This window comes from Trachemys scripta, chromosome 1 (genome assembly GCF_013100865.1).
Source record: "Trachemys scripta elegans isolate TJP31775 chromosome 1, CAS_Tse_1.0, whole genome shotgun sequence".
NCBI classification, from domain to species: Eukaryota; Metazoa; Chordata; order Testudines; family Emydidae; genus Trachemys; species Trachemys scripta.
The window spans coordinates 313,821,361-313,833,551 of record NC_048298.1 but is presented as its reverse complement, the minus strand read 5'-3'; positions in this window follow the sequence as shown (position 1 = coordinate 313,833,551).

Sequence of the window (12,191 nt, the reverse complement as noted above, 5' to 3'; positions counted from 1 at the left end):
ATTTTTCCTTCCTAAGTGGAGCACTTTGCATTTGTCTTTGTTAAACTTCATCCTGTTTACCTCAGACCATTTCTCCAATTTGTCCAGATCATTTTGAATTATGACCCTGTCCTCCAAAGCAGTTGCAATCCCTCCCAGTTTGGTATTATCTGCAAACTTAATAAGCGTACTTTCTATGCCAATATCTAAGTCGTTAATGAAGATATTGAACAGAGCTGGTCCCAAAACAAACTCCTGCGGAACCCCACTTGTTATGCCTTTCCAGCAGGATTGGGAACCATTAATAACAACTCTCTGAGTACGGTTATCCAGCCAGTTATGCACCCACCTTATAGTAGCCCCATCTAAATTGTATTTGCCTAGTTTATCGATAAGAATAACATGCGAGACCATATCATCTTGACACTTTACTATCTTCTACATAGACTTTACTTGATTTAAATCAAGTATAATATGGGAGAAATGTATATTTTTGATTTTTTTGAAATACATGGGCAGAATATTATGCTACATTATAGGTTTTTCTACAGCTTACAGTAGTACAATATTTATTTAGTTTCTGAAAAAAATAAACATAAAAAAAATATATGGAAAGAAACATTTTATCAAGCCAGTAACAAGAGAGCCCAGGTAGCTAAATGGACAGAGAAGACATTTAGGATTATCAATAGTGTGATGTAAATACACCACACAATGGGAGATAGAATTTCAGGCCTCTTGTCCCTGAGATTTGCAAAGGAGAAAATTAATTCATTAGGCAGTAAAATAGAATTGTACTTTTCAAGAATAGCAAAACACATAGTTGAAATGACATAAGTAGCAGACAGTTTGAGTAAAGGATTTGCTCATAACATAATTCAGACATCCTGTAGGGCTTCATGAAAAGATATGATGGTAGCAGAAGTATGTGAAGTATCCGTCAACCAATACATCTTAGTAGACCAAATTAATCTCCTGAATAATTCTAGTGACTTGAGTGGTGTAACCCCAGGGATGGGGTTGGCCCAGTGTGTTATTTCTCTGAGTATTTAATCACCTTTTTTATTGTTCTTGGCTGTCGTGAGGTTTAACTGTCCTTGTAGAGATCAGTAAAATGTCCTAACTTGCTCAACAAGCTGGGAAGGGACAAATTTTAAGGGGATCCTCATTCAACCACATTGTTGCTCTTCCAGCAATTAGCCAGCCAATATTACTACACAAGTGAGGAAGTATCTTAGCCCACAGAACCTATTGATTCATAACCTGAGAAACAAAGTGCAACTTTTATTTAATCATGACATTTACTGTTATAATCATAACAAGTGCACTGAATTTGTAGAGAAAGGGGAACATTTTTCATGAAAATTCATAATTCTGACGAACAATGGAATTTTGATCAGCACCATTCAGGAAACTATAGCTCCATGGCCAACAACTCATTGCTTTCAATGGATACTAAGCACTTTTTAAAGTTCTGGTACCAAATATGGGTGATGAGCAAATCTGAAAATCTGGCTCTTCATTCCCTAATGGTGCAATCTCTAAATCAGCACAGGAGTGGCAGATGATATGCTAATCAATGGAGTACGATCTGTGTATCTAATAAGCACCTCAGTACCCTCCTTTTATGAAAAAATGTGATAGTTTGTTGTACATCTCTACTGTTCAAAAGCCAGCTGCACAGGATAATGCCCCGTGAGGCACAAGTATTAAAAGGCACCATTTTGCTTCAGTATACTGTGGTTCTCACTCCCAATATCAAGTATGTGGAGTTCATGTAGATAATTGTAATTTACTTCAACCTGTTAATAAGCTGTTCTCTTTTCATCATTGGAGAATCCCTGAACTGATGGTGGACGCTAGTTCCACTGCATCAATTCTGCCTAGATCTACATACCTGTAATGTAATGTGTTCAGAGTACACAGCTTACAGGACCTAAAATAGATGGAATGACTTAGAGAATGTAGTCTCTGTTCTTGGTTACTTGGTTGTATGACACTGGTGTGCCTTTAGGTTCTTTATTGTGGAAAACTGGCACAACAGTAAAATGGACTATTTTACTCCCTGAAGCTTATACACAGTAGACTGTGTTTCTTCTACCCTGCACCTTTTAAATTAATTTTTAACAGAAGTACAATATTTTAAGTAGGGCAGACAGAAAAGAGATGGCAAGTTATATAATAAATGGGTACAGCGTTATCAGACTTTCCAGGATGGCATCACTTGGCATCAGTAAAGCTATAAAATAACTTAAGATATAAAATGGAAATACTATGATTATTTCTCAGAGATGACACCAACTTCCTTCATGGAGCTGTTCACAAAAGGGAGGTATAATGTGTGACAGATGTGAAACCTGGGAGGTGTAAGGAGTTCAAACGACTATATTGAAATGTGCCAGACAGGCATGGTCTTTTGGGACAATGAGTGTTACATGGGTTTCCTGGGGAATCCTTGGGGCGTGCTTCATGCAAATTATACCACCCCAGTTATGCAAAATCCCAGCCTTTTGAACCTATGCCCTTAGCAGAGGGTAAGTGACTAGTGATTACCTAGTTCTGGAGAATGGAGCTCAAAGGCCCAAGGTGTATAAAGAAACAGCTGAACTGTCCAGCTGTGGTCTGGTTCCTGATCTAAAAACTGATGTGAACTTGTAACCAAAGGCGCAAAATGAGTTGTGGGGTTTGAAAGACTGACCCCCAACAGAGTGCTGTGTTGAATTTGGGGGTGACCTCTGGTAAGCTTTTAGCATGTGTGTAAGTTCTTTTATTGTTCTTTATATGTTTTGTCTGTAATGCTTTTGTCCTAAGAATAATTGCAGTTTGCTTTGTGAAGGCTGAATGGTAAGTGGTCCCTGGAGAAAGAGTTAACCACAGGTGCTGGATCTGAGAGAGACCTCCTGGGAAATCACAGTGAGGTGCAGAGGGATTGCAAGCCTAAACTCCCAGCCTGAAGGGAGAGATGTAGGTATCTGCCCCATGAGAGGTGACAGCTGGGAAGCCTAAAACCTTGAGTGGGTGCCCTCAAGGAAGACCAGGAGGGGAGTCAAAGGTGCAGTTAATCCTGATACTGTGATGTAATGATAGGGGAGTGGCAGAGTACAGTAAGAAGCTGGAAAGAAATATGGTGTTGGGAAAGGAGCATTAGGTTAGGAGTTAAGTGTTCTAATCTGCCACTGTATGGACTTGGGTAAATCACTTCATCTTTTTCCCCATTTGTAAACTGAGGATTGCAATACCTCCCTACCTAACACAAAGGGGGAAATGTGACAATCAATTAGTCAGTATCTATACTGTGCTTTGAGCACATAAATGGCTATTAAAATGCAAAGTATTATTATTGTAACCATAAGGAATGTATCCCAGAGAAATAGAGGAAAACTTCTCAGTCTAGAAGCAGAGCAACCATCCTTTACATCTGTTTTTTCCTGAGAAAGAAGAAGTTACTGAAAACATGTGAATAATAGGAAAGTCTGGTGTCAGTGATCATGAGCAACTTGAGCTCAGCATAATGAGGGATGAGTCCACAAAACACAGCAGTGTGTATTAGAGTTAAAGAAATTGAGAAATCTAGTGAACATGTGTAAGAGGAAAGGGTTGGTAGATCCCAAAATACATTGTAATGAAAGTTATTTTCATTCACTTCCTCTGCTGTAAAAACATCAGATCTTACAAACTAAACAAGGGTAAGTACCTGGCTGAAAGATGGCCATGGGATACCAAAGTACTGCGGGAATGGTGGTCCTAACTGAGTAGGTGGCTCACTCATTTATGTTTGATACAATCCTAAATGAAAGTCCAGAATGCTGTCAGGGATGGTGTGCAGCTTGGGATGAGATGGAAAACTGAGGATCATTTTGAAATCTCCTGGCTCTGTAACAAGAGAATATGAAGGGTGTTAATTAACAGCTGTTTGTGAATTTACAGCAGAGAAAGTGTGTGGTTTTGGTTCACATGAGTTTCCAGCACATTGTTCTGGCTTTGTACAAACCCAAACTCAGACAAAATTTGTAAATTGCAATACTTTTGCTAAGAGTCAAGAAGTTTTGCTGGTTATATAACTCAATCCTAGAGATAAAACTTACTGATTTCAGGCAATACTCACATTTAATGTCTAGGCCAGTAGTGGGCTGAGACTTCTGCTTGTTGTATGACAACCTATTCACTTTACTGTTCCTGTCCTCCCCACAAATCCCCTTTGTCTTATCCACCTGCTGTCTTTTCATGACCTAGATGGTGAGCTCTTTGGGCAGGGACTATCCTCTTTATGGTGTGTCTATATGGTGCCCAGCATAAGAGAGCCCCAAACCTTGATTGATGCTCCTAGGTGGTACTGCAATGCAATTAATTAAATAAATAAATAAATAAAATCCATCCTTCTTCCTGTGTCTGGCACCCAGGGATGGCTGCAGCAGTAGGTGAAACCCACAGATATAGCACATATTAGCTACAATCCCTCGCTGGTTTTGTTGATGGGCTTGCTCAGAAGGGACCATTGTGGTCCTGGTCTGACATCCTGTATAACACAGGCCCTAGCACTTGCCCCCAAAATTCCAAAGATGTCTTTTATAAAAACATCCAAGCTTGATTTTTAAATTGCCAGCAATGGAGAATCCATCACAACATTGAGTAAGTTATTTCAATGGTTAATTACTCTCACTGTTAAATATCTATGCCTGATTTCCAGTCTGAATTTGTCTTACTTCAACTTCCAGCCATTGGACTGTGTTATACTTTTCTCTGATATACTGAAGATCCCACTGTCAAATATTTGTTCCCCACATAGATACTTATAGGCTATAATCAAGTCACCCCATAACCTTCTCTTTGTTGAGCTAAATAGAATCATAGTCATAGAATATTAGGGTTAGAAGAGACTTGAGGAGGTCATCTAGTCCAACCCCCTGCTCAAAGCAGGACCAACACCAACTAAATCATCCCAGCTAAGGCTTTGTCAAGCTGGGCCTTAAGAACCTCTAAGGATGGAGATTCCACCACCTCCCTAGGTAACCCATTCCACTGCTTCACCACCCTCCTAGTGAAATAGTGTTTCCTAATATCCAACCTAGACCTCCCCCACTGCAATTTGAGACCATTGCTTCTTGTTCTGTCTTCTGCCACCACTGAGAACAGCCTAGCTCCATCCTTTTTGGAGCCTCCCTTCAGGTAGTTGAAGGCTGCTATCAAATCCCCCCTCACTCTTCTCTTCTGCAGACTAAACAAACCCAGTTCCCTCAGCCTCTCCTCATAAGTCATGTGCCCCAGCCCCCTAATCATTTTCGTTGCCTTCTGCTGGACTCTCTCCAATTTGTCCACATCCCTTCTGTAGTGGGGGAACCAAAACTGGACAAAGTACTCCAGGTGTGGCCTCACCAGTGCCGAATAGAGGGGAATAATCACCTCCCTCGATCTGCTGGCAATACTCCTACTAATAGAGCCCAATATGCTGTTGGCCTTCTTGGCAACAAGGACACACTGCTGACTCATATCCAGCTTCTCATCCACTGTAATCCCCAGGTCCTTTTCTGTGAACTGCTGCTTAGCCAGTCGGTCCCCAGCCTGTAGCAGTGCATAGGATTCTTCCTTCCTAAGTGCAGTATTCTGCACTTGTCCATGTTGAACCTCATCAGATTTCTCTTGGCCCAATCCTCCAATTTGTCTAGGTCACTCTGGACCCTATCCCTACCCCCCCAGCGTATCTACCTCTCCCCGCAACTTAGTGTAATCTGCGAACTTGCTGAGGGTGCAATTAATCCCATCATCCAGATCATTAATAAAGATGTTGAACAAAACCGGTCCCAGGACCGACTCCTGGAGCACTCGGCTGCCAACTAGACATTGAGTCATTGATCACGACCCGTTGAGCCTGACAATGTATTCAGCTTTCTATCCACCTTATAGTCCATTCATCCAATCCATACTTCTTTAACTTGCTGGGAAGAATACTGTGTGAGACCATATCAAAAGCTTTGCTAAAGTCAAGGTATATCACATCCACCACTTTCCCCTCATCCACAGAGCCAGTAATCTCATCATCGAAGGCAATCAGCTTAGTCAGGCATGAATTTCCCTTGGTGAATCCATGTTGGCTGTTCCTGATCACCTTTCTCTCCTTCAAGTGCTTCAAAATGGATTCCTTGAGGACCTGCTCCATGATTTTGCTGGGGACTGAAGTGAGGCTGACTGGTCTGTAGTTCCCTGGGTTCTCTTTCTTCCCTTTTTAAAATATGGGCACTATATTTGCCGTTTTCCAATCATCCAGGACCTCCCCCGATTGCCACACATTTTCAAAGATAATGGCCAATGGCTCTGCAATCACATCAGCCAACTCCCTCAGCACCCTTGGATGCATTAGATCTGGACTCATGGACTTGTGCATGTCCAGCTTTTCTAAATAGTCCTTAACCTGTTCTTTGACCACTGAGGGCTGCTCACCTCCTCCCCATACTATGTTGCCCAGTGCAACAGTCTGGGAGCTGACCTTGTCTGTGAAGACCGAGGCAAAAAAAGCATTGAGTACTTCAGCTTTTTCCACATCGTCTGTCACTATGTTGCCTCCCCCATTCAGTAAGGGTCCCACACTTTCCCTGACCTTCTTCTTGTTGCTAACATACCTGTAGAAACCCTTCTTGTTACCCTTCACATCCCTTGCTAGCTGCAACCTGAATCATGCCTTGGCCTTCCTGATTATACCCCTGCGTGCTTGAGCAATATCTGTCCAAGTTTCCACTTCTTGTAAGCTTCCTTTTTGAGTTTAAGCTCACCAAAGATTTCACTGTTAAGCCAAGCGGGTCGCCTGCCATATTTGCTGTTCTTTCTGCACTTTGGGATGTTTTGTTCCTGTGCCCTCAATAAGGCTTCTTTAAAATACAGCCAGCTCTCCTGGACTCCTTTCCCCCACATATTAGCCTCCCAGGGGATCCTGCCCATAGATGGAGCTACTTGAGTCTGTCATTATAAGGCAGGTTTTCTAATCATTTAATCATTCTCGTGGCTCTTCTCTGAACACTTTTCAATTTATTAACATCCTTCTTGAATTGTGGGCACCAAAACTGGATGCAGTATTCCAGCCATGGTCACACCAGTGCCAAATATGGAGGTAAAATAACCTCTCTTCTCCTACTCCAGATTCCCCTGAATTTTTTTGTGAGGACAAAGCTGCTAAATCTTTATCTAATACTGGGCTTATTTCAAAGGAATGTATTAGCCACAGATGGGAGAGCCATGGGGATAAATATTCTGCCTAAGAGCATGGGATGAGCTATGAGTTGGAATTGAGAACAGCCCTGTCACACTCGGGTCCCTAGAGAGCACTCACAAAGCATAGGGGGAAGCATGGCAGAACATACAGAGACAGTTGTGGGAGAAGTGGATAAACAGGTCACCCAGGCTGGCGCCATGGGTAGGGCAATGGGGTGACACACTAAGAGAAAAGGGTGGATAAATTGGGAATGGCAGAACTTGATGCAGTTAGGAAAGGAGGGATTCAAAGAGGGGGTGAGAATGACAGACAAGGGAGATGGACTTAGCAGCAGCATTTTGCGTGGGCTGAGACCTGGGTTTTGTGGGGCTCAGGGAGCAGGAGGTTGCAGCGATCAGGATGAGAGATGAGTTTTAGCTGTATGTAAAAGGCACAGTTTTTTCCCCAGTTCACTTGTTGGGTTTAATAAACAAAGACTCTTGCAAGAGCTTCATGGTTTAAGATCCGTAAGGCTGTGTAGGGCTCAAACACTGACAACTTGTGTGAACCCACCTATCAGTAGATGTTCATCCTGTGGGAAGATGGTAAGTGAGTGCTGCTGATTTACTGTTGCATATAATTTGTTATATCCACCCTAGATATAAGGGAGGTGAAAATAGCTCTCTCTAGAAATATAAAGGGGTCCCGTGGCTGGGGCGGACCACTCCTAAGGCGAGGAACACAGGAGACATGAGCTGGAGTTAGTGGTTGATTTTGTGATAATTTATTGTTAAGACAAACCCCAGGAAGGGGGCGAGTGAGTTTGGACCCTAAGCAACATGTAGGAACTACTACGTTTTGGAGCAGGCAAGGATGCTACCTGCGCACACTGAAGCCTGATGGATTTGTATAAATAAGCTTCATTCTATATCAGCAATGGAAAAGACATGTTGTCTTCCTATGTTGATCAGGAAATATACCTGGGTCAAATACTAGGAAGGCAGTTTATGTGAACCATGATGCCCACACTGGGTACTTTAATATGAATCTGTGCTATTGTACATTAACAAAATGGGGCTTATCAATCTCTTTGCTATAAAGTTGGAATGATTTTCATTGTTGCTTCATTCAAAGTGATGAGTTTTGTTTCCCTGTTAGTATAATTGAGCTATTCTGTCTTATTCTCCTCTATGGGTGTGAAAACCACAGGGTTTTCATTTCAGTATCCTGCTTAGGCATGCCTGAAACCCAAAGAAGCATGGAAAACAGTGAGGTCAGTAAATGTTATTCTGAGGTTCCACCTGGTAAATTACTGTTTCTATGTCTCTATTTGGAATAAACACCAAGGACTTAACAGCAGCCCTTGGGCTGTGTAAATGATTAACCTTTGAGATAAGGATTCACTGATGTAAACATTCATAAAGACTTTCCAGTACTGGGGTTGAGAGACCAAACCAAGCAGGACCATTATTTGTTAGCCAAACATATAATGTCAAACACAAGCATTTGTGTATGAGAGCTGTGAACCCTTCTGGAATTTGTGCACACACATTGAAGCAGCATATTATACACATTTAAGTTAGAAACCTATAATTTATCCTCTAATACCAAATAGATCACATTTTTAAAAGCAATTGCAATCATGTGCTAGGTTTGTGGTTAAGCGTTTCACATTACCATGGGGAAGGCAGTTACAGTCATGAGCCAGGTTTTTCATTAAGTGTCCCCATATGGGAAAAGCCCCTTGTATAATTGTGTGGAACACTTAACCGAAAGCCTAGCTCATGGTTTTAACTTCTCTTTCTTATTTATTCTACCCACGTTTAAATACCATCCCCATAGTCATAGTGTCTCAGCAGTGTTTCTGAGTGACGTATCTGTGCTGCAAGCTATCAAAGGTAAAGAGCAGAAGTACTGGAACACTAAGTGCCTAATTTTCAGACATGTGGCACATATGCATGTGAGAGATTTTATTCTGTGCACAAATTTCATTTCTCCAAATATGTTTTGCATGTATAAATTCCACCATCTTTCAGCTGAACCCACAGGTGCTTGTGCACCAAGACAGCTGCACAAATACATGCATGCACAAAGTTGCATGCAAACAAATGGGGGCTGTTTCAAACACTGCAAGCTGATAGCATCCTTTTGGCGCTTATGAGACCACTGTCTTTGCGTATTAACATCCAAACCAAGCATTCATCTTGATGGAAAACACAATCTTTCTTTCTTCGTAGCTAAATGCATGTACTTGAGAGCCACCAAAAATGTACATGAAACCTATGAGAGAAAAAGAACAATAATGTAGTTTCACTCACCCATAATTTTCTTAGAATATTTGCAAGGCTAAGAAGTTTCTGACTGAGGCAAAGGAAATAAGAAGTGTATTGGGTCTTGGTCAGTGGAGCTGTGTATGGTGTAGTAGGAAGAGAGCCTGAGACATAAGCCGTTATATGAGGCAGGACCTGCTCACAGAATTTGGCAAGAACAGGGCTAATATTGCAAAAATACACATTCCTAAGAAGTGCTAGGCACAGAGTACTCACGCAAATACATCCCAATATCAAGTGGTACCAAAACATCCCAATATCAAGGACAGTACAAAAACATTCCCCAGGGATAACAAGAACATACTGACCCCTCTTAAAAAATAAGGTCAGAATGACAGTACGTAATAAAAATGTTTTAATCAAACCAACATGTACAAAATAATGAGTAATAACTAGCAACATCAGGGGGAAGTAACTAACTATGTCAAAGGGGCAGTACTAACTTGTTTGTATCAGGGTATAAAGATGTATCTCAAAGGGAGTATCTTTGGCTGGCCTTAGGGAGAAACGAAAAGTCCCGCCGTTCACTGAGCTGCTCCATTGTTACGAGCATACATGTATTAATGGTCCAGTAAAGTCTGTGGAATACTAATACCATGCTTTGCCAACAATAAACCTGTCTGGGTGCCTTCATCCTCTAACGCAGTGGTTCACAAACTTGTTCCGCCGCTTGTGCAGGGAAAGCCCCTGGTGGGCCTGGCTGGTTTGTTTACCTGCCGCGTCCTCAGGTTCGGCCGATCGCGGCTCTCAGTGGTTGCAGTTCACTGCTCCAGGCCAATGGGAGCTGCTGGAAGTGGCGGCCAGTACGTCCTTCAGCCCGCGCCGCTTCCAGCAGCTCTCAGTGCCCTGGAGCAGCGGACCATGACCACTGGGAGCCGCGATCGGCTGAGCCTGTGGACGCAGCAGGTAAACAAACCAGCCAGGTCTGCCAGGGGCTTTCCCTGCACAAGCGGCGGAACAAGTTTGGAACCACTGCTCTAACAAATCTTGTGGTCATTCGGGGGTTCGCTCAAGATCTGCCGTGCCAGCTGTCTGCACAGGGCTGGGGCGGCATGCAAAGGAAACACACACAAGCAGCCAAACAGCTATCAACATCTAACCACACTTGGCAGATTTACTGGACCACAAACCTATAGGAGGGCAGCATAAAGCAATGGGATATGTCAGTTATTTCTACCTATGCTGTGTAGTAATTGTTATAGCTTATTTGTGTGGGTTCCCTAGGCCCTATTTGCAGGTTAGGTGAAGGATTTTGACCCACAACCACTGTATCAGACCATGATACAGTAATAATACTAATTTACAAAACCAACCCATGTATGAATACTTGCTATATGGAGTCATTTAAATTATCCTGCAAAGTAGAATTTTATATTTGAACAAATAGTACATTTAAACATTTTCTTCTGGCTCAGCATCATATTTGCCACTCACCTTCCCATTCAAAGGCTGCATTTAGACTATTAATTGCTAAGAAACCATCTTTTTAGAGTATCCAGGTTCCATCATGTTTGGAACGTCGTCAAAACTGAGAGACAATACTTATTTCCAACTGTTTTTTTTTAAGAACTAAACCCACTCCTTTTGGAACTGCACATTCTAACGAGCAGCAAACAACAATATCCATTACTACAATCTTTTTGCAGATAAACAAAGGAATCTCAACTTCAGGGGCATGCACGTAAATCAAACATAGATCTTACTCTAAATACCCTTGAACTACAGAGAAGTATGGATTCTGCAGCTCAAACTCATCTCTAGCCTTTCTTTCGGGATCACCTCTCCCGATTCCACCGTGCTTGATCCCTTATAATCTTGGAGCGTTGGGTCCTTCGCATGGTGGAGAGGGGATACGCTCTCCAGTTTTCTTCATTTCCCCCTCCCACCCCACATCCTCGTCCCTCTTCAGGGACTCTTCTCACGAGCATCTCCTTACACAGGAGGTTTTTGGGCTCCTCTCTATGGGGGCCATAGAGGAGGTTTTTAAGGGGATTTTACTCCCGCTACTTCCTGATCCCCAAAGCAAAAGGGGGTCTGCAACCCATTCTAGACTTACGTGGACTCAACAAATTCATAGTAAAGTTGAAGTTCCGCATGGTCTCCTTGGGGACCATCATCCCTTCCCGGGATCCTGGAGACTGGTACGCCACCCTCGACATGAAGGACGCATATTTTCATATAGCAATCTACCCCACACACAGGCGCTTCCTTCTATTTCTAGTAAACAATGTGCACTACCAATTGTTCCAATGATTAATTAACCTCAGTAAAAAATTTGCACCTTATTTCAAGTCTGAATTTGTCTAGGTTAATCTTCCACTCTTTGGATGCTGTTGTACCTCTGTATCTTACTGAGTTTCCTGGCTCACCTACCAGCCTCCTGCAGGTATTTCCTGGAGAAAAGTTAAATTTGGCTCTAAATCAAGTATACTCCAGGAAAACAGGTTTTCAGGAGGGATGTGTGTCAGATGTGACTACTGCAAAGAAAGTGCATATTCTTACTAAGTAAATGAAGATGGACATGGAAGGAAATAATAAAAATGACTTCTCATTAAAAGCCTGTGGATTGACTCTTCTTCAAAAGTCTGGCACATGCCATAATACAAAACCCTGAAGATTCTTTTGACAAACAGAACACACTTTAACTGGAGTTCACGAGTGAATAGAGAAAAAGTGTGTATACTAAGATGAAGATTATTTGC